This window comes from Notothenia rossii, assembly GCF_949606895.1.
Source record: "Notothenia rossii genome assembly, chromosome: 9".
NCBI classification, from domain to species: Eukaryota; Metazoa; Chordata; class Actinopteri; order Perciformes; family Nototheniidae; genus Notothenia; species Notothenia rossii.
This window is the reverse complement of record NC_136907.1, coordinates 56,918,525-56,943,147: the sequence shown is the minus strand read 5'-3', so window position 1 is coordinate 56,943,147 and position 24,623 is coordinate 56,918,525. Positions and strand designations below refer to the sequence as shown.

The 24,623-nt window shown below is 42.9% G+C and overlaps 1 protein-coding gene across 11 annotated transcripts in view; it reads left to right on the top strand.

Annotated features, from left to right (window-relative positions):
• Window positions 1-24,623, top strand: part of rnf220a (ring finger protein 220a) — a 294,921-nt gene that overhangs the window by 179,426 nt on the left and 90,872 nt on the right. The window lies entirely within an intron of this gene.

Here is a 24,623-nt window from a genome sequence, read left to right as displayed (position 1 = left end):
AGTTAGCCTGTGGTGGGCTCCACTTTTTAAGCAGCACATGTGTTTTTCACACACTGCTATTATAAGTCTGTACATAGCAGTAACATTAATGTAGTGTGTCCTCCCTGCTGGCATTTGTCTTGTTTCATACTTTACTGAAACACTGACTATATGTTAAAGATGTCAGATTCAATTTCATGAGACGACGAAGACTCGTTCATTTTTGTAATGCAATGTGTCACACTCACATACACAGACCTTCCAATTGACTCCCATCATCCTCATCATCATGGAGAGTGGTGTGTCCCCGTCATAACAAAAGGCTGTTCACTCTGTGGTGGCCTTCTTCCCACATTAGACAGTCAATTAGCCGCAGAATGGAGCGAGTTCACTGGATAATAGGAAGTAAAGCTGGTCCTTCACACAAAGGGAAACTATTGCATAGACTCCCCAGATGAAATCACACACATACAACAGGAAACAAGTGAAACTGTTATACATTGAATACAAAAAACATAAAAAGTATGAGATGTAATCCTTGTTTCAGGGAGTCAACATAATAAAAAATGCAGATACAGATACATATCATTTTAAGTAATGATTACATTGTACTCAAAGTTGATAGTTATTTAAAAAGTATAATAACTAACTATTTGCTAGTGAAAATAAAGGGTACAATGTATTACCCAAACCTTCCACATTTTTGAAATGTTGGTTGGCACCATGTGACTTAATTCGAAACAATGGCATCATGTTTTCAGATGTGTAAAGTCATCCCTTTTCATTCTTCTTCGGTTATCATTTTTGAGTTTGAAATCAGTTTTGTTGTGAGCCACCCAATTGTTCTAATTCTCTTTCCCTTCCTCTCTTCCCCTTCCTCTCTTTCTTCCTCATGTGCTGCCTCCTCCTCCCACCTCCTTCTTCTCGACATCTCAGGTAAGTCACATTATTTTCTTTCACTCTTACACATATTCAAACACTGCCCGATGGTAAGTTCACAGAAGGGAGAGCTCACAGAGATGGAAATGGTAGCAGGGGGGGGAGAGAAGAGGGGCAGCTTAGGGGTAAAGTGGGGGGGGGGGGGGATCAGACTTTTATGAAGTCACTATGAGAAATGGCCTCGACTTGTGTGGCTGGCTGTTAAAACGGGTCCCTGTCCATTCAGCAGAGCGGGGTTACAGAGCATCAGTCAGCCCGCGCTGAATGGGAGATCAGCTAGCCTCACACTCACCCCTAATGATAATAGCTCTTAGTAGACACACACTGACTCATTTGCAGACACACACACACACACACACACACACACACACACACACACACACACACACACACACACACACACACACACACACACACACACACACATATCTCATTCACAGGTTAAGCTCATGTTGTTATCCAGAGTGACTTAACATTAGCGCCTCAGTAGCTCCAATTAGGGGATCACAAACATCAGAGAAGAAATAAGGAGTCTCCAGCCCGAGTACATTACTGTGACCACTGAAATGCAAATCACACACACTTACTCTTTTGCAGGCATTTCATCTGTGTGTGTCCACACATCTATCCTCTTTCTCTGTCTGACTATTTTAGTTTATTTAATCATCACACACACACAGTCACACACACATTTAATTCCTCAGGGTGGCAGTAGTCATGTCAGAGGTTTTTTACTGATCGCTCGTCATCTGGTGGGACCAAGGTGACATTTCCTCTTACGACCCTAAATGTGAAACATAGTACGTGTGTGTGTGTGTGTGTGTGTGTGTGTGTGTGTGTGTGTGTGTGTGTGTGTGTGTGTGTGTGTGTGTGTGTGTGTGTGTGTGTGTGTGTGTGTGTGTGTGTGTGTGTGTGTGTGTGTGTGTGTGTGTGTGTGTGTGTCCCTCTTTAGATAATGAGGGGTCTATATGCAGGGCTGGCAGGGTATTAAATATGTAACAGCAGGTTGGACAGAGGTGGCTTGTCAGACACACAAACAGACGCACACACTCACAGTCGATGTGCTGACATGACTCTCTTTCTCACTCCACTCTAAAACCCTCCGTCTGTGTCTCACTTGTTTTGTCTTCCTCCTAGACAGACAGACAGGTGTTTGGCTGCTCCCGCACAGTAATTAGTCACACACATACTTGCAGATTTTATGAAGGAGGGAGGAGGAAGTGAGCCTTTCTAGCAGAGGGGGTGAAGGGAAGGTAGATGGGCTAATGGTCACCCTCCCCTTCCTCTGGCATGTCCGGAGACACACACACATAAACCCAAAGGTTGCTGCAAAGTAAACCCGTCCCCACTGAACTGTTGTGTTTCTCTAAGCTTAAAAAAACAGAAAATGTACCTCAGATTTATCTTAAACAGGCGTTTGTTTTACTCTGTCAATCACTAAATTGCCAGCGGTCAAACATGTTGCTGATTCAAGAGCTATTTGGGCTCTCAGCATGACTAAAAATGTTAATTCCCAGTGGTTTTCCGGAATTTGCAAACCTCGGTGGACTGTTATTTGGTTGCTAGGATGACTTCACAGCTATTCCCCAGCTGTGGCCATGCAGGACACACACAACACACACACATTGGTAGGCAGTTTGTACAACTCAATAGGTGTTCCCACCCTCTATTTTCTTCAAAAGATCCCCACCATGAAGACCCAATCTATCTTCTTATTCTTCTTTTTGTTCTTTTTGTTCTTGTTCTTCTACTTTTTCATGTCTTTCTCCTTGCCTCCAGCCTTTTATCACCTCTGACTTTATTCTCTCATTTTGTCTTTACCTCTGCCAAGATTGATTTCCTTTCTCACTATTTCACACAACCCTCTCCTGTGCTCTCCGATACAGTCAGTGTAGCCTGCTAATATGCACACACAGCCACACACACACACACACACGCATTTGGCACAGACACTTCTGAGAATCAAAGTAATGGGATTAGAAGGGTCTGCTGAAATATTGAAGAGTCCCAATGCAAATAATGAATAGGTTGGCAATGTATCTGGATAAGTGTGTGTGTGTGTGTGTGTGTGTGTGTGTGTGTGTGTGTGTGTGTGTGTGTGTGTGTGTGTGTGTGTGTGTGTGTGTGTGTGTGTGTGTGTGTGTGTGTGTGTGTGTGTGTGTGTGTGTGTGTGTGTGTGTGTGTGTGTGTGTGTACAGCATCCAGCATGTAGTGTATGGTTCAATTGTGTGGCATCACGATGCATTTAGCATGGCCTAAAGGCACAATGAGGTGCCAAGCTCTCTCTCTCTCTCTCTCTCTCTCTCTCTCTCTCTCTCTCACTCTCTCTCTCTCTCTCTCTCTCTCTCTCTCTCTCTCTCTATATATCTCTCTCAAACACACACACACACACAAACACACACACACAGGTTTTAACACTGCTCTTCGTCACCCTGCACTCTGTCTGTTCACCCCACAATGACGACCCACTTACATCTGTCTTACAGTAAGAGATGGGGAGTGACGCCTTTGTCAAGTCTGCGTGTAAGTGTGTGTGTGTGTGTGTGTGTGTGTGTGTCTTCATGCATGTGAGCAAAGTCTGTGTGCAAATGTGAATATGTATACTGCATGTGTGTGTCTGTGTGTCTATCCTACTAGTGTCTAAGGTTGCCAGCTGAATGGAGGAGAAAATTAGACCCGATATGATAGTCAAGCTTCGCACATGGTGTACGTGTGTATCTGTGTGCCAGTGTGTGGTGACGGTCACTGGAGCCAGTAGTACACAAAGACGGGAAGAATATCAACACGGTTGTGATAGTAGGCAGAATGACGAGGCCCGTAAGAAAGCACTTGAGATAGCAAGAATGGTTGAGTTTCGGTGTTTGCTGATTTGAACATCTTTACCAAGATAAAAAAACAACGCTGAAAGACGCACAAGTGGAACAAAACCATATCACATGACCCAGCGTTATCAAATATTTGTCATACTGCAATAACTTCAAATACGTGTCCGTCTATATGTTTTAGTTGGGGTTTGGATGGAAATTAATATTGCGTTTTTCTGCAGCAGGTAAAATCTGAATTTTGATGGAACCAGCAGGTAGTTAGCTTAGCATAAAGCTTGGAAGCAGGAGGCAATTAATACCCTGACTTTGTCCAATGATAACAAAAATATTCACCTCTAAAGAACAAACATGTTACCGTACACCTACATATACAGTGGGGCAAAAAAGTATTTAGTCAGCCACCAATTGTGCAAGTTCTCCCACTTAAAAAGATGAGAGAGGCCTGTAATTTTCATCCTAGGTATACCTCAACCATAAAAAATCCAGAAAATCACATTGTCTGATTTTTAAAGACTTTATTTTCAAATTATGGTGGAAAATAAGTATTTGGTCAATAACAAAAGTTTATCTCAATACTTTGTTATATACCCTTTGACAGAGGTCAAACGTTTTCTGTAAGTCTTCACAAGGTTTTCACACACTGCTGCTGGTATTTTGGCCCATTCCTCCATGCAGATCTCCTCTAGAGCAGTGATGTTTTGGGGAGGTGATCATTGTCATGCTGAAAGACCCAGCCACGTTTCATCTTCAATTCCCTTGCAGATGGAAGGAGGTTGTCACTCAAAATCTCACGATACATGGCCCCATTCATTCTTTCCTTTACACGGATCAGTCGTCCTGGTCCCTTTGCAGAAAAACAGCCCCAAAGCATGATGTTTCCACCCCCATGTTTCACAGTAGGTATGGTGTTCTTTGGATGCAACTCAGCATTCTTTCTCCTCCAAACACGTCTAGTTGAGTTTTTACCAAACAGTTCTATTTTGGTTTCATCTGACCATATGACATTCTCCCAATCCTCTTCTGGATCATCTAAATGCTCTCTAGCTAACTTCAGACGGGCCTGGACATGTACTGGCTTAAGCAGGGGGACACGTCTGGCACTGCAGGATTTGAGTCCCTGGCGGCGTAGTGTGTTACTGATGGTAGCCTTTGTTACTTTGGTCCCAGCTCTCTGCAGGTCATTGACTAGGTCCCCCCGTGTGGTTCTGGGATTTTTGCTCACCGTTCTTGTGATCATTTTGACCCCACGGGGCGAGATCTTGCGTGGAGTCCCAGATCGAGGGAGATTATCAGTGGTCTTGTATGTCTTCCATTTTCTAATAATTGCTCCCGCAGTTGATTTCTTCACACCAAGCTGCTTACCTATTGCAGATTCAGTCTTCCCAGCCTGGTGCAGGTCTACAATTTTGTTTCTGGTGTCCTTTGACAGCTCTTTGGTCTTGGCCATAGTGGAGTTTGGAGTGTGACTGTTTGAGGTTGTGGACAGGTGTCTTTTATACTGAGAACGAGTTCAAACAGGATCCATTAATACAGTTAACAAGTGGAGGACAGAGGAGGCTCTTAAAGAAGAAGTTACATGTCTGTGAGAGCCAGAAATCTTGTTTGTTTGTAGGTGACCAAATACTTATTTTACCGAGGAATTTACCAATTCATTCATTAAAAATCCTACAGTGTGATTTCCTGGATTCTTTCCCCCCATTCTGTCTCTCATAGTTGAAGTGTACCTAGGATGAAAATTACAGGCCTCCCTCATCTTTTTAAGTGGGAGAACTTGCACAATTGGTGGCTGACTAAATACTTTTTTGCCCCACTGTATTAGTCTGTACAAAAATGTACTATTTATTTTTCTTAGGGCAGGGACTTCCTGAAGTGTTGTCATCACATTGCTAGGTAACCAGTGTAGACTTCAAGAAGTCATTGTTGCTCAGACCAAACATTTTGTCAGAGCCATACGAGCCTATTTCCCAATGCATAACACTACCCCAGCAGCTTTATATTTACCCTACAAATATAACCATTGCGTCAGTATTTTCAGGATCTTAAGCATATTTTTTAAATGATCAACTATCTACTTAAGGTTTGTTTGCAGTTTATTCAAATAGCAACAAAAAAAAGTGATTGCAGCAGTTTTGCTTTGTGCGATGGATCCTTTACCTTATACCTTTAAGGTCTTCTCTTTTACTGCGCACTGTGCTTTAATGAGTCTCAGTCCCGGGATGACACTACATTTGCTCACTTTCAGGCCAAGGATGAAGAAGCTGCAGGAGCTTTGGTTAAGTCCATTGCCGTTTCTCTCTGTCTACTTAGATTAGACTATTGGGAGCAGCTAGAGACACAATCCAGAGCTGCTTTAATGACCTCAAGGCTGTTATCAACTCAGTCCCATGTTAAATGAGACAGGAGAATGGACCTGAGCAGTCAGTGGTTAGCCAAATGGCCAAAGCATCTAAGCAGCACAGACAACCACTATGTTGGTTCTCCAGTTAGAGGTGGAGAGGCGGGGAAACAGGTAAGCAAAGCTGGGGAAGGGTCTGAAACCACAATCTCAAAGACTATAGAAATGGAGAGAGATTCTCTAAGCGATAAACAAAGTTGTCCTTTAAAGTATGGCATTTTTCATTGGCATATTCTATTTCACTTTAGGAGGAAACCTAGGAAACACAGGCATGCAAATTCTTAAAAGTTCTTATATCTTAAAAATAATAACTGGACATGCTGTAAAACATTTAAATCATATCAACAAACAAAGTTTTCATTTTGGTTCTTTGTTTTGTTTGTTGGTCTGCAAGATTATGGAAAATCAGAGTGCTGTGTGGGCCAATGAAAAACCTTTTAAAAAAGCGCTTGGAAATCAAATGTATTATTATTAACATTTTGAAGCGGATCGGAAATGCAAGGTGGATACACAAATGATGTGACGCTATTGTTAACATTGTGAGATAGATAGACTGTGTACATTCAGCAATCATGTGGCTTCACCAACTTGTCCCAAAACCCATGGAAAGAGATAGCAACGTGCTGATGTAACACCCTCAGGAATAACATAGAACACATCTTTTAGCATCAATGGTGTTTCAACCTATCCCTTTAAAGCTCATGAAAACACCAACGTAGGAAGAAAGAAATGGGGCCATTGAAGGACGTCTGCATTCTCCGAGTCCTATGGCTGAAGCCCATTGTAGACTGGAATGTCAATGATCGTTGGTTCAAGTGGTTCTCTTAGGACTCTACCAGGGCAGTGTTTCAGCTGCATATTTCTGCACTTAGGCTAAGATTAATTAGGAACAAAATCCAGGAATAAAAAAATTAAATGTTATGATAATTTTGAGGGTGTGGGAGTATTTGTGATGATGGATTTTGGTGGCGAGGCATCTTCTATCCTGATTATGTATCTCTATGGTTCCTCATTATGAACAATTTGTGTTCAAACAATGCTCAATAAGTGGTACCCAGTCACTAATTCATTCAAATGAAGCCGTGACACACCCAACTGGACGAGAGGTCGTGACTGACAGGTGTTTGAGCCAATAGCGTGCAGGTGTGAACCCCTCCCTTAGGAATAGAGCAGTCCTAATCAAGCCCTTGTAATACACTAGTTCCCGTTAGCTCCCAGGGGCTAATTAGCATTCTAATTACTGATTGCAAATGAGAGCTGCGTTGATTGTGTTCCGCCTGTGAGTGGAGAGCCTCGAGAGAGACACGCACACACACATACACACACATAAACATTAGCACATATGCATCTCACACACGTACACACTGTCATACTCGTACACACTGAGTGATCATCGTTAAGAGGCTTATCATGCTCTTGTTCCTCTGCGCATTTCCAGTCCCCTCTCATCTACGGCGTCTCATTAGGATCATAATGTAGTGCATATACACACTGGTCGGAACAAGTGCAAACACACCTACACACATGCGGCGATGAACATGAAATATGGTAATAAAGAAACAAACATAAAACATTATATACTGCCAAAGTGTTGCTCTTGTTCCTAGCAATTAACACAGCACTGATTTACTGCTCTATGGGACAAGGCGTGCATCTCACACACAAATACACAGTAATATATCTGTATTTGTGTGTGTGAAAATCAAGGCAAAAGATGGGCTTACGGGGCAAGAATAATTAAGTAAATATACCTTTAGCACGACAACAAGGTGTCCATGTTTGTCTGTATATTTGTGTGAGTGAATAAGAGACGGGGAGAATCATAGACAGCGAGGGGGGAGTAGATAAGAGCAAACTCACCAACAGCCAATCATCATGTTATGCTGCTCAGTTAGGTGCTTTAACAAGCCTCCTCTAAGCTGCACTTCAGTCCAGTGTCTGTGTGAGTGTGTTTGTGTGAGTGTGTATTTGTGAAACAAACACTTCTGTGCTGTGTTTTGATTGCTGCAGACAGTTGTATATTTGTTCTCCTCCTACTCGTGTTGCTTTCCCCCTATAATCCCTATCAGAGGTATCTCTACATTCATATGGTGCCTCAGGCTGCAAGCAGTCATAGGGTTAAGGTGAGGGGACATTGTTCCTACCTGTTCATCCATTCAAACTAGTTCTCCTTTTGTATTCCAAATAACCACATACTCAAGAAGACAATGATATAAACTCAAACACAAACAAAAATTCTAATTTTAGAATCATGATTTGTGATTCTAGGTATACAGTAGAGCTACCAGACATTCGATACAGTAAATGCTTATGGATTACATGTTACACAAACTTATCCAGGGAAGAATTGCAAATTTGATTGATATCAAATAAAGAAAATCATAGTAATGTAAGGCTATACTGCCCCTAATTTGTATACAATATGATTTTGTTCTATTATGAACCGTAATTAAATGTTGCATTTTTATATATCACTTTTTTTTAATATGAACATAATTTGTTACAATTATTACAAATAATGTTTTTTTCATCCAGTATTGTGTTGTTGCAAGGACACCATTTAATAGGAATCATTTTAAGTCAATTTCCTATCAAACCCACACCCTTAAAAACACACACACACAAAGTGTCACCGGTGGTATTATGTTGTCACAGATTGTTCTGACCATATTCTGTGTAAAATTGGTGGAGAATAAATAAAAAAAAGGCAACAGTGAAATTGGAGACTCTTTCTCACTCTCTCTGCCGGTGTGTGTGATGTGATTGATGCTCGGCAACCGGTGTTTACTCTTGTTGGTCAATTGAAAACCCAGCGTGGCAGGCTGGGAAAGCACAATGGAGAGAGGAGCTAAAGTGGCGGTGTGAGGTGCTGAACACTGACACGGAGACAAATAGATAGAAGCTGTTAGAGAGGAGAAGACACAGTGGGAGGGAGGGAGGGACGACGAGCTAGACACAGACTACGCTAAAAGGGAGCATTAGATTTGATTTCAGTAACACAGGAGCAGAAAAAAGGAAAGGGACGGTTAAAAAAGAAGACAAAGCATTGAAAGATAGTAAACAACAGCTAATAAGGGCCCCCGATGTATCCATCATTTGAGTGATGGATGGAAAAAGGCAGATGGTCTAAGTAACAGACAGAAAGAGATATAACGAGTAGTGAGAAAGAGCGATATGAGAGTGGGAGGGCTGGAGGAGTGGAGATGCTGGTCATCCTGTCAGCAGGCCTTTAAATGAAAGGCGACAGTGTGTGTTGGGGAGAAGATTGGAAGGCATTAAGACCTGGCATGTCCTGTGACACCGTAAGAGGCAAGGGGACGGAGAAAGAGAAAGGGAGAGAGAGAGACCAATTGAATTCTTCTACCAAGTGCCCACTTGTCCATGTTAAATCTCTCAGTGTGTGTGTGTGTGTGTGTGTGTGTGTGTGTGTGTGTGTGTGTGTGTGTGTGTGTGTGTGTGTGTGTGTGTGTGTGTGTGTGTGTGTGTGTGTGTGTGTGTGTGTGTGTGTGTGTGTGTGTGTCTGTATGTGTGCATTCCTACAGTATATGTGTGTGCCTTGATCCCTGTGTGTAGACGTGTGTGCGATCCTGAAAGGTGAAGTGATTTAGTGAGAACAGAGGGAGGATCTATAACGGCCATGCTGCCCTCGCCTTTGTTCACCACCAAAGCCTGAGCTTATCGGCTGCACAGATTACTGCCGTATCGATGGCACCTACTGTGTGTGTGTGTGTGTGTGTGTGTGTGTGTGTGTGTGTGTGTGTGTGTGTGTGTGTGTGTGTGTGTGTGTGTGTGTGTGTGTGTGTGTGTGTGTGTGTGTGTGTGTGTGTGTGTGTGTGTGTGTGTGTGTGTGTGTGTGTGTGTGTGTGTGTGTGTGTGTGTGTGTGTGTGTGTTCATATATAAATGAGAAGACTAGAAAGAAAGGAGAAACATTGGCAAATAGGAATACAGTATTTTCTGTGCTTAAGACTATAGAAAATGACTTATGTAAGGCATCACATCATTCATCGTGTAGTTTTAAAGTGATAGCAGTTCAAGAACCTTTCCTTCGTCTCTTGCTTACCGTCGTTTTTTGTTCAGGCCTAAAATATGAGCCAGGAGAGAGGAAATAACCGACATCATCCCTTTACCTCATCCTCCACATTTCAAATCTTTGTTTGCTTGATCCTTATTTGCCCAAATTCTTCTGAACTAGATTTCTTCCCGAGTTCTTCTACGGTCAAACCGTCTTCCCCCAACTCTTTCTGAACTTGATATTTCTTCGATTCAATCCTTCTAAACCATATCGAGCTTAACCCAACTCTTTGTGAACCCACAAGTGCGTACTCCTTATGTTCTTACCTTTATCCAAGGTTGAAACATGGTAGCTTTCAGGATCCTGAACTCTTTTTTTTACTAAGGCATACTTTGCAGCATAATTCAATTCCTCTGATTAAAATAGTATAGGAAAACTATAGCTTCTGTGTTATAGGAGTGTATGCAATACAAACGGGAAGTGTCTGAACTCTACTTTGGCATTGATTTAAGAGCACAGCTCTGGAAACTCCTTCACCCCAAAGGTCTGTAATGTGTAAAGGGGGCAGAACAACAATGATGAAGAACTAAAGTGTGTGGGATGACAGCCCAAAGGACCAGACTGTACGGTTGAGACTGTCAATGCTGCTTCCTCCTTTATCTTCTCCATTTATTTCTTCCGTTGAAAAGGTTTCTTTTCTCCTTTTTTTTTTTTTTTTTTTTACAAGGCAGACCTGTCCGTTGATGAAATGGACAAATATTTGACACGTATAATCAAGACATCAAAATGTACACATTAGTCAGACTGGCCCTCCTCAAAGCACTCAGCGTTGACGGGCTTGGAGATGCTCATTTCCTTGTTTGACCACGATGAATCCACCTTAGTGTGTGTGTGAGGAGGGAGGGATCGGAGAGGGGGGGGGGCTCAGTGAGAGTGTGTGTTTCTTAATAGAAGGTGGTTAGAGGTGTCACCCTGCACCCATTTTAATGTGCTCCACAATTACAGCTGTCATTGCTTGAAGATAATGTCTCGGGCTGCTTTTTTCTTTCTGTTTTGCTGCACACACACATACACACACATACACACATACACACACACACACACACACACACACACACACACACACACACACACACACACACACACACACACACACACACACACACACACTAAAGAGGTGAAATATGGTAGACACGAACAGGCCCTTCCTCATAAAAAACGACTCAACGACCTCCATCACCCTGCAGTGTGTGTGTTCGCATGCACTAAAGATGCAAGAGGGCTATGTGGGCTATGCCTCTGCGTATGAATTATTATAGTGTGTGTTTGTCAAGACGTGTGTCTGTGTGTGGGCATTTGTGTGTGTGGGACAATATTTGCTTTGTTGAACGAGCCCCTTGGTGAGAGTCAGGGCAGTAGAGCTGCTCCAGTGCTGTTAAAACACTGTAACAACTGCACACTTTAAGACCTGCTCCAAGACCTGTTTTCTGTAAACAGCAGGTACATAATATCGTTCAAAGTTGTGACATGCCTGCATGCATTACCTTTTACTACCCCACACAGTCTTCTGTCTCATTTTAACTCTGATCCACGATATTGATTTTTTTTGTGGCACAATTTTGAGAAATATTGAGGAAAACACTCTATGCCTGGACACAAGACGTCTTATCTTATGTCTCAGTGGGGGGGGAAACGAAGAGAAAGAAAGGCTGTTCTAGATGATCACACATTTTGCAGGAACTAAAGAAGTTGCTGTCTGCTAACAAATGGAACTAAATAATAGATACTGCATAAACAAACAAGTTTGTTTAGCTGAAATGCTCTTTACAGCTGATTTTACTCATCCTTAACAGTCAGAGTTCTGCTTAGGTATTGAGTATAGACTTATCTTACGCTAAGATGCCATACCTCAAAGCCATTAAAGTACCATATGAAGTCCATTCTTGACCCTGCAAAGGTCCCTTGGAAATGACTCAGTAGGTAAGGTGTGACGTTAGTGGACTCTATTTCTAAGCCAACTGTTAGTTTGTGTTGGCCACCATTGGTTCTGCTGGGGAGCTGAAGTGAGGCAAGGCATTGTAACAATACATAGGCGTCACATCCTTAGAATATTCCCGGATTTTTTTATTTAACACGTTTTTTTGCTAGTGGTGATTCTCAGTACCGGGAATGTCTGGGAAGGTTTTTTTTAAGTATATGTTAAAAAAAAAATGTGCCCATTGGCAATAGGAATCATTCAAATTTAAATGTTTAAAACCATACTTCTTAAATCCTAAAATCTTAAACCCTGTATTCTTTTTCTATTCTATTCTATTTAGACGTTCTGTCATTTTATCAGATTCTTTGTTTCTATACTTCTTTCTTTTTCTTTTTCTATCCTTCACCCCATCACCAGATGAATATGGCTGCTAAATGGTGTGTAGTATTGCCTTCACCTCCTCAATATCTGACCTCTCTGTCATAAGCAGGGTAACCCCAGGCTTTCAATGCTCTTTGTATACCCCTCTCTCTCTCCGTCTGACTCTATCTCACTCTACCTCGCTCTACCCTGTCTTTGAGTGCTCCATAGATTGGTAACATGACCTCTAATTCTCCCGAGACGAATATGTGCACACGGACAAAAATGAGACGTACGACAAGAAAAAATGGTCTGAAGAAGAATCGACTCGGTGGTGTTTTAATGTCACGCATTTAAGGCGATGATGGGAGATTACACATGGTGCACGCAGACACACACACACACACCAAATGCCAAATGTGTGTAAGTGTGTGTGTGTGTGTGTGTGTGTGCGTGTGAAATCAAATCTCTCAAAATCTCTATTCTGGCGTCACGGAGCTGAAGACGCAAACACAGATGATCAGCTACTCTCACATACACATACGCACATTACATGCTTGCGCGCTTACACATATGCAAACACATGCCATTTCCACACACACACACACACACACACACACACACACACACACGTCCATGCAGATGCACACATGGAGGGGTAACCCTGGTAGATTTATCAGTGGAGGTCTGCAGCACAGTGGCTGCCTTTCTCATTTCATAGGCCACCGGGGCAGAACAGGCATGAGCTTGTTCAAATCCAACCCAGCAAGACCAACACACACACACACACACACACACACACACACACACACACACACACACACACACACACACACACGCACGCACGCACGCACGCACGCACGCACGCACGCACGCACGCACGCACGCACGCACGCATACGCACTTTCTGTTTAGCGGCTTAACAGATGCCAGCCAGAATCGGTGGAGAGGAAGAGGGAGGAGAGGGATAGAAGAGGGGAGACAGAAACAAGCTGGTGGAAGGAAGAAGGTGAAAAAGGAAAAAAATTAAAAGATATGGAGCACTTCTGAAGAGGGAGACAAAGAGAGGGAGAGGAGGATCGACACAGACCAACAGGTGCATAAGGAGAGGAAGAAGGTCATGCAGGTTCTTCAACACAAATACAGAGATATCATGTATGTGAACAGCTGGATGAGTGCTTCATTCTGCCCTTGTTGAAACACACACACACACACACACACACACACACACAAAATGTAAGCGAGCTAGGAGAGAGAAACCAGGGGGAATGTGAGTGCACCGTATCCGAGGTATTTAGTTTGGTGTGTGTGTGTGTGTGTAGTGTGTGTGTTTGCACATTCTCTATGGAGAAAATCTGTGTTTTCAAGTGCAGCACCGTAAGACCGAAATTTAATTGGATTCTTTGGAAATGATGCAGGCTTATTGGTGTAATGGCTTGCTCATGGTGCGGTTGGAGTGAGTCCCCGTAACAATACCTAGTGCCTCGTTAGCTTGGCAGACACACACACACACACACACACACACACACACACACACACACACACACACACACATGCTAAAGAGAGTGTGTAACAAGCGGCCAGACCATGGGTGGGTTTGAAGCTTTGATGAAGGGATCTATACGCTGAAAATGGCTACTGTCTGCAAAGAGGGCTCGCTGGGAGGACAAATGAGGACATGTGCACACACAGACACACACATTGTATCATCTAAGACACCTTAATCCTGCTCAGATAAGGTATTTCTGGGTGAATTGTCCTTTAATATTGAAGTTAAAATGCTGAGTGAAGTAAAATACTGCCAAGCCCTTTAGCAAACACCAGAGTTCCACAAAGAATGTAGCCTTTGGATGATCACCGGTGTCCGTTTCCATGGTTTCACAACTGACCGAGCTCCTGGAAATGACGGCAAGCCTGACTTTTCTTTTTTTCTTGTACTCTCCTTCTCTTTCCATCTTTTTACCACTCTTACCCTATGATCGTAAAACTCCAAGCCCTCAGAGGTACAGCTGGTGGTTTCAGATGAGTAGACAAACACTTTGCACCTTCCTCGGCGGCCATTCTTCTTTGCTCAACCTTGGTGGCTCTAAGAAAAGCAGGTCTGGATGAAGGGATGGGAGGACGGAAGGTTAAGGCACTCTTTGATCTGACCGGTTTCAGCCGAGGGAAAATAGAGAGGCGGCCAGGGAAAAATATACAAGGCCCCGGGTGGAGCCTGGGCTTCACTCAGGGGAGGCGACCGAGCGGAAGAGCCCTGCGTTCGGCTTGAGCGCCGCCCGGCGGGGCCAGCGCTGCTCCTGTTATTCTAACATGGTTAGCACATGGGCTAAACTCCCCAGTCATTTATTTAACACACAGACTCCCCACGGCGCTCCCAGATGCCACGAGGCTAAAGGGAGCTACAAACACCTCATGTGAGGCCGACTCCGCAGGGCAGCTTGTTTCTTTCTCTTTTTCTGATCTCTCGTGTGTTTTTTATCCAGTTTTTTCCAGTACATGTCTGCAGGTTGTTCCAGACAGGAAAGTGAATGGATAAACGGCTTACATGGTGTGAGCTGTTATCGATATATTCTAGTTTCTAGCTATACAACCATGGGTGGCTTAAACTGTTACGGGGCCCTGGGGGCAGAAGTTTGTTTTTGGGCCCCTATTGGCACCCCACTGTACAGAACACAAAGCAGACTACAGATGGCAGCTTCATTATTTGCCCAGAACCAACAAGTTCCCATACATGTGAATAATATCATCTGGAACCAGGATATCCGTCTTTGGCAATTTGATTAAACACAACTTAATTTAGGAATATGCGCCATTTGAGCACAATATAAAATAAGCTATTAAAGGTGGGGTAGGTAAGTTTGAGGAACCGGCTCGAGATACACTTTTGGTTATATTCCATGGAATGCTCTTAACATCCCGATAGCAATGAATATCTGAAGTGCTTTGACAAAAAATCCATACAAAAATGTCATCTGTGGAAGCCGTAGTACTGTAAAAAGCACGACCAATCATTTTAGCCGGCCCGGCTAAAATAACTGGATGGCCTACCTGCCCGTCAGCCTTCAATCTGTGCACAAACTTATCTCGTGCCCTCATTGGTCATGTGCGCGTACGTGTGTGTTGGAGGAGGGGCTCTGTAAGGAAGTGGCAGATTTTTTCAGGCTCTGTATTTTCAAAATCTAGCGCACTCGAGCGGGTTTCTCCAAAATTACCTACCCCACCTTTAAGGGTCTTAAAACTCGATTTTGGAACAGGGCCACAGAAGACAGAGCCAAACAGCCCCGTAGTTCTAGGAATTATGTCCGTATTGTACATTTTGCATCCAACAATTTAAGTCCACAGCCAACGTTCAATGCCAATGCAGTAAATAATTTGTCTTTATGCAATGACGCAGAAAGTGATGTTCTGGAGGTCGGGGAGGTGGCATGCAGGGGACTGGGGTTTCTGTCCCATCACAGATACGATAGTGTTTTATTAACCGTAACTTCAATATTTCCCTAACCTTTTCCCTAACATTGTTGCCATGCAAGAACAGTTTAAAGGAGTTTAAAAACCATTGAACAAATCCCTTTATTTAACGCTTTTTAAAGCTGTTATTTTAGAGATTAAACAATGCTTCTACAATTTCCCTACAAAATTGACGTAATCAAGAAGCTGGTTTTGTCCAACCAAAAGTCCATACCCGTTTTTATAAAAAATACAAAGTGGAATAGACATTCTTCACAATTGAGGAACTGGAAAAAGTTTTTCCTGATAAAATGATCAAAATTGATTATTTTTTGGTTAACCGACTTCAGAATCAGATTACCTTTATTAGTCCCACAGAGGGGAAATTTGCATCATTACAGCAGGAAACTACGATCAAACTACTTATCGTTTCAGCTCTATGTTACCGCCAACACATTAAATGCATGTTTTGCCACAGGGTGAGTCAAAGCTTTCCATTCAGCACTCTTCCTGATTCACACACATACCCATACACACATGAACAAAAACAACAATTGGATGCCAGTTGGACGTTCACTGTTTTAGCCTTGTGATATTTGGCAACCTTGTTCAACAAACAGACAGTACACACAATCCCTGTGGGCAGCTTGCTATACCACCGAGTGTGTGTGTGCGGTTGTGTGTGTTTACCCAGCGAGCAGCAGCAGCTGTGTCAGTAATAGCTCTCTAAGCTGCAGGCTAATGACAGAACTCAGAGAACGGGACTCTAACATGGATAGATGTTTAACCCCGTTTAGTCCTGATCTGGAGACCAGTGGGCAAACACCATGTGCACACACACACACACACACACACACACACACACACACACACACACACACACACACACACACACACACACACACACACACACACACACTCACACACACACACATTATCCCTGCCCCTATTTCTTTTGCTGGTGGCTTTAGTTGTGTATAAAGGAGGTAAAGAGGGGGAACAACATCCTTCACCCTATATATCAGTCCTACCTCTTTCCCCCTGTTCCCGTGGCAACAAAACCCCACACACAACATCCAGACCCCAAATCACCAATCCTCCCATCACACACACACACACACACACACACACACACACACACACACACACACACACACACACACACACACACACACACACACACACACACACACACACACACACACACACACACACACACACACAAAGGCAAACACACACACCGTCCTTTTGAGAGCAAGAGGGGTCATGTGGTCACATCAGTAGAGTGTGTATGGGGGGTTGTTAGCTTTTAGGGAGAGTGTGTGTGTGTGGGTGCTTGCATGTGTGCGTGGGTGTGTGTGTGTGTGTGTGTGTGCGTCACAGCTTGCTCATCGCTCAGCCAGCAGTCTATTGTCCGGTCCCATGAAGTGACTGTGAGGTCTAATTAGCAAGTTAACAAGTTAAGAGGTGGAGTCTGTCAAACGCTTAGCTCTTTCACCCCGAGGGTCAGCCCACCACTGCTGGGTATGTGTGTGTGTGTGTGTGTGTGTGTGTGTGTGTGTGTGTGTGTGTATGTGTGTGTGTGTGTGTGTGTGTGTGTGTGTGTGTGTGTGTGTGTGTGTGTGTGTGTGTGTGTGTGTGTGTGTGTGTGTGTGTGTGTGTGTGTGTGTGTGTGTGTGTGTGTGTGTGTGTGTGTGTGTGTGTGTGTGTGTGTGTGTGTGTGTGTGTGTGAGAGAGATTGAGTGTTGATGTGTGTGTGTTTTCAGTATAAAGGTCTATCTCCAGCCTTATTTTAGAGCTTCTGAACACCTTTGTTTAGCCGTGAGAATAACGATCGATCAGTATTGGATTAAGATATATTATTTCTAGGGCTGTCAAGTTAACGCGTTAATGCAATTTATTTTTAACGCCACTGATTATTTTAACGTGCGATTAACACATGTGTATTTGTCCTCGGCCTGCCCCGTAGTTTCAGAGCCCAAAGGCTTGACGTTGTTGTTGTTGTTAATTGGATGTTGTTTTAAACAGCAAGCCAAGCACACAGAGATGCTGACAGCCCCGCTCCTACCGCTCGCTTGCGACAGACCACGCTTGAAAGTTTGCCGGGGAGACGCCTAGACAGTAATAGCGATAGCTAAATGGGTGACTACAGCTTAACATTGTGGAGGACGAGGGGCTGCGTTAGATCATTCGGATCGCATCCAATGTGTCGACTGCACATCACAGCGCATTATTTTGACCCACAGTGGGAACTTCAGTCCCATGCTTCGACTGAAGATGAAGACAGAGGAGCGGCATTTCGCCGACAACTGTAAACAGGCTTGTCTGTTTGAGCAACTGGCTCAGTGCAAAGAAGTAGACAGGGTTGGGAGAGAGTGTAAGAGAGAGAGAGAGGTTCCAGGTTGTTGTATTGAAAATATTCAGGAGAATATTTGTCATTGTTCCAATGATAATGAAAAAACATTTGCATAAAGCATTTGTCCACTCATATGTTGATAATAGTATTAAAAACTGGAAAAATATCCCTCTAAGGTACATTTAGAACAGATAAACAATGTGCGATTAACTATGGACATCATGCGATTAATAGCGATTAAATATTTTAATCGACTGACAGCCCTAATTATTTCCTTATTACTATGTTTCATTTTGACCCTGTTACATTCCCTCCTAAACTAGGGATACAAAGGGAAGTAACAAAACAAAAAAACTACCGGGCAAGAGAGAAAAAGGAGAGGAAACTGTTTGCTGAAGCCACAAAAGTTATGCTTTAATTAATAAAAAAGAAAAGAGTCTCACCAGCCAATTTGCAAAACAAACTTAAAATAACTAAGAACAACTTTCTTCTAAAAGAAAGTGACTAAATTAAACAATACACAAAAAGGTCAACTGGAGCACATCTCCTAACAATTCACAAAAACACAGACCTCACACAGAGACAGAGACATGCAGCCAGAGGAGAAGGAGAGCGGCCACTGCAGCCTTCCTCAGGCCATGATTGGGGATTGGGAGCAACTGGAGACAATCAGGGAGAGAGAGAGACAAAAGCACAAACACACAAGCACCAACTGCGGCACGTAACAGACCCATTTCATCTTTATTTTGTCATTGTATAAAAGTCTCCATTTTATTTTTTAGTAAAGATATATGGGATTTGGAGCAAAGCTAACATAATAAATAACAAAACAGAAGCGATTAGTAAAAGTGAGGTGAAGTTTAAACAATTATTTGAAATGTGTCAACAAAGTATTACCTTATTCACACTTTTGCAGAGGACTGATACCACCTTCATCAATTCATATCAATCCTCTCAACTAACTCGTGACATTTTCATTTCAAGTGAAATGTGTTATTTTGCTATTTAACTAATGTTAATGCTTTAGTTTTAATTGATTTGTAAATGGACATATACTAAACAGAAGCCTATAAGCTGCTATATAGTAGCTTTACAAAATCTCTGAATGTACCAATATTATCATTGGTATTTGCAAATGTTCTGGTATGTCTCCATGTTTTGCTGAGAAGCCAGTGGTGTAATAATGTGTGTGGTGAGACATTTGGTCTATTCTGCACGTCTTTACGAGGTTTGTCGAGACTCATTTGTAACCGAGCTTGCTGCAGTAACTCAACCAAATGAGTGAAATTTAAATTCCCGTCTTTACCAACAACTTTCCCGCAACAACTTCTTACTTATTTGCGGTCTGGTGCCAAGAGTTTAAAGTACTAAATCTATGTTCAAAACATGTTCAATTAAAGTAAATTATATCACTTTTTTTAAACTTCCTATCACTTTGCTTGTGGCCACATTCTCTTCAAGACACTTTCTGTGCTATATTTATTTTGTTCCTTACTATCATTTCCATCCATTCCACATGAGTGGCGGTTGAATCCATCCCTTCTCTCTTCCTCTCTTCCTCCGTCTTATGCACTCTCTGTCTTTCTCCCTGTTAATCTGTCTGTCTCTATATCACTCCCTCAATGAACTGAAGCTCTCTACCTCCCACAAAGGCAGCACCATATTTCTCCTCTTAAACATCGGAGGGCAACTACATTGTCTGGAATGCAATGGAACTTGCCTACAATGGAGGTGGATGGCTCAATGTGTGTGTGTGTTGGTGTGTGTATGTGTGTGTGCAAAGTAGGGGTTCCCCCACCCCCCTTTAAGCAGACAAAGACCCCAATTTGTCACCTCATGTACAGCTGTTGACCGGGTGGGTTCGGTTTGTATGTGCGCATATGTTCGAATCCGTGTGTGTGTGTGGGGTTGTGTGAAATCGGGGGGAGGAATAGCAGGGAGAAAGTGAGGCGGGATCGCCTTTTCTGCCCCAATGCAACCTCTAAAGGGGGGGCTGGAAAGAGGGGGGGTAGTAAGTAAAAGGGGGTAAATGGTTTTCTGCCTCTTTTCTGTGGGAATGTTTGTGCAAGAGGACAAAGCAGTGGCCACTCCGTTGCTGTGTGTGGGAGAGTGAAAGTGTCGGGGTAAAGGGGATGGATCTGAGGGGGGTGGGGGGGATAGTGCACCCAGCTCTCAGGAGAGGGAGGGGTAGGGGAGGGAAACAGCCTCTCCATCCTCCGTTTACCGAGTGTCCATCACTGCTGTCCTTAAAACAGGAGTTTGGGTGTTTTAAATATGGCTTTAAAAAAGACCTGTCATTCATATTATGTATCTATTTCACTTGGAGAGTGAAGATGTCCATCAAGGCCAATACACTCGGAAATGAAGTTGATTGATCCTGGGCCCATGCTTCACCATTCCACCAAATTTCATGGAAATTGGGCCAGTAGTTTCTTTCTATTTTCCTGCTCAAAGACGAACAAAACCCATCATTGTAAAACCACTTCACTCATTTTCAGTTTTATAACTTCAATATTTTAGTGTAAGGCAGCTGTACCTGTTTCCAATGGATGTTTAGGATCTTGATAGATTTAACAGCAGATTAGGGCTTTTTCCTCCCCTCCCTTTTTTTCAGATATTTTCAATATGGTTCACACAAGTTCATATGTGTTGGAAATAATTAAAACCACCCTATTCACTTACCCTGAGAGGAAAAAACAGATCTCAAAACATCCTTATACTAGATTGAATTAAACACCAATCCCTTTCTCCCCCCCATTCACATCCCATCATGCCCCGGGCCTTGCTCATGTTCAGCCATCAGCTCAGCGCCACCCTGCCTGCAGCCCTGCCCGTCCCCTGGCTGGCCCCTCATGTTGTGACTCCTGACAACTTCTCCAATTTGCTCTGCTGTGTGAAGAGGCAGGGAGCACATTGATATCTTCCCACCTACACACACACACACACACACACACACACACACACACACACACACACACACACACACACACACACACACACACACACACACACACACACACACACACACACACACACACACACACACACACACACACACACACACACACACACACAGGCTCAATCTCTCCCCTGCACAGTTACACACTCACACATACACAGTCACACTTCTCATTGGTCACACACACTAAAGTCATCAATATCCTCCCATTTATAAATGATCTGGCCCCGGGATAGAGTTTCAAACCTGCTGGGCCCTTCTGCCCCCTGCATGTCACACACACACACACACACACACACACACACACACACACACACACACACACACACACACATCCACACACACACACACACACATCCACACACACACAGTCACACTCCTCATTGGTCATTGATTGCCTTCTCAGATTTAACACAGCTCCATCCGTTGTTTGAGCAGCAGTGGGGACCTCTGTCTCTGTCCATGTTCATCCCTCTGAGTGCGTGTGTGTGTGTGTGTGTGTGTGTGTGTGTGTGTGTGTGTGTGTGTGTGTGTGTGTGTGTGTGTGTGTGTGTGTGTGTGTGTGTGTGTGTGTGTGTGTGTGTGTGTGTGTGTGTGTGTGTGTGTGTGTGTGTGTGTGTGTGTGTGATTGTTTTTTCTGCAGTTAAGCACATTTAGCTGCACAGTGAAGGAAGGTCAAAGGGCAAGATTACCCATTTCTGTATGGCATTTTGTTGTTAAGTTAGCAGCAAAAAGGAAGGAAACCAGAGCGAGAAATACATTCAGAGAGGACTGTATGGTATATCTGTGTGGATGATCTATTTATTGATTAATGACCTACTGCTATTCACAGTTTCATAGCATTGGATTTGTAGGGCCCTGCAGTCAAAACATGGCCCGGAATACCACACTGAGATCCACATTTCTTGCCTGCTTGTCTTTACTATGATTGTGTGATGGACAAATGAATGTCCGGTGTTTAGGAGTAGTATTAATGCCGCAATTTACAAAAACAATTGTGTGGGAGAGAACTCTCTCCACAGCAAACTTTGGGATTTAGCCTTGCAGACCATTCACAAAAACCTTTATAACACACTACAGGAAAGGGGAATTCCCAATACGCAGAATGGGGCCAATTCCATTTGAAGCGTAAAAGGCATCGGAAAAAAAGACACACATATTGTGTTATACTTGTGAAATGTGCATCATACTCTTCCAATTACTATATCTCTAAAGCAACTTGAGGTGGATTTAAAGTGGGAAACTGGATATTTGGAGGCTAACATTAATCTGGGAATACAATCAGACTGTGGTCATATCGATGGCCTCATGATGCAGGTCATAGTTCACCACAAAATTACTGCAAACATGTGCATAATTACCATAAAGCCACACATTGTTTCCTGAATAGCAATCCCCCTACACACTCTCCTCACACTCCGGTGGGCTGAGTCTCGCTGTGGATTCCTTAAAACCTGATCCTGTCTAAATTTGCAGGCCTTTCCTCATTGATTTCCCCGGGTGAAAATAAGAGGATAGGAAAGCATGTTAGACGTCTCCGGAATCAGAGCCAATCCATTAGCAAAGATCAATACAGAGGGGGAGAGAGAGGAAGAGAGGGAGGGAGAGAGGGAGGGAGATTTGAGTGTTGACAAAACCAAATAAATATAGACGCGCAAAGAGAGCAGAAATCAGATTAGTGCTGAGAGAATCTAAGCACAACACTTTTAACCCCTAACCTAACAATCTGTGTTTACACCACAGTAAGGAGGGGAGGGGGGAAATAGAAGTAGGGAGGGAGGGAGGTTGCGGTCGCGTGGAGAACGTCTGTTCCCGACTTGAATTTAACAAGGTTTTTCTGTGTTGCTGGATGGCATTAAAAAACTGTATACCCTCACACACACACACACACACACACACACACACACACACACACACACACACACACACACACACATACACACACACATACACACACACACACACACACACACACTCCCAACACGACACACATTTAACTGTTGACATGCATGCTATTCACATAATTACTGAGGTGCAGAATAATGTGACTTACGATTTACGGTCATCTTGTGGTGCTGTGAAATAAGTCCTTTTTTCATATAAAAATCATTACATAGTCGCAGAAAAGCTGAATGTGGAAATACACGCTATATGTCGCTTAGTGATGTTTCTGATATTGTCTCATTCTCTTCTTTTTCATGTCCTGTTCATCTTCTTTTTGCTTCTTCTCCCAGGTAAGTCTAACTTTTGTGTCTCTTATTTGTCCTGCGATAAAAAAGTTACACTTTTGTTATAAATTGGAAGCTTTCAGAGTCAAAGATTACAAATAAATCACAGACTCAAAGCGGAGCATGCCAGAATGACCCTGACACCCTCTAAATGAACACATATAATGCCCTTTAAATCAAATGGAACACATAGAGATTACACACAGCAGCCAAATGAGGAAACTGAACCTATACATGCTATATGCTACGCAATGACTCATGCAATGGACCCCACCCTCTATGTTTCCCTCTCATACACACATCATCATCGCTGTAATCATTATCAATGATATCTTGGCGTTCCCTAAATTGAACATATGGTCTTTGCATACAGCAGCGTTGTTGTAATGATGCCAGTATGAGAGTATTAGTACAAACTAAGTGTGTGTGAGTGAGAAACACAGAGAAGAATTCAGACAGTCCTTTCTTCTACTCCTTCATTTTGAGGTCCCAAGAAAACACACACACTGATACACACATATGATCTGGTGCTACGCAGATGGAGGCATAACTTGGCAGAAAATAACTGGCGCTGATTAAATATTTAGTCGTCACTGAAGTGTCACGTTTTGGATGTTTGCTCTACTGCTGCAGCAGTGATGCTTCTCACCAAATAGAAATGATTTGGAAAAAATTTGGCTTGAAATATTTATTCAAATATATGGTTTCTTACAACTCAAATTCTCAGTCTTGGCATTCCTTCCTATTGATTATATTAACATCCTACCTCTCAAGTAAATCTCCCTCCCATACTAGCTTTTTACAGTACAGTACACATGTACAAGCAAACACAGGGGCTGCAGGGGGGTTGACGTTAACACCAGAGCACTTCAATAACTGTTTTTGACATCATGTGTGAGCAATGGCTAACATTTAAAAAAGAGACACGTAGAAATACATTTACATTGTTTCTTAAAAATAATAGATTGTTGTTTTTGGAAATATTTCCTTTCCGCCATATTTAGATGAGAAAATCTAAAGGACGAACTACGCATGACGATTAAAAACAGAGGCTAACGTCTAGCTTGGCTAGTGTAACGTTCCAAAATATGCCTAGCAGAACCTCTACAATACACTTATTGACAATAAGATCGGTTTGGTTGGT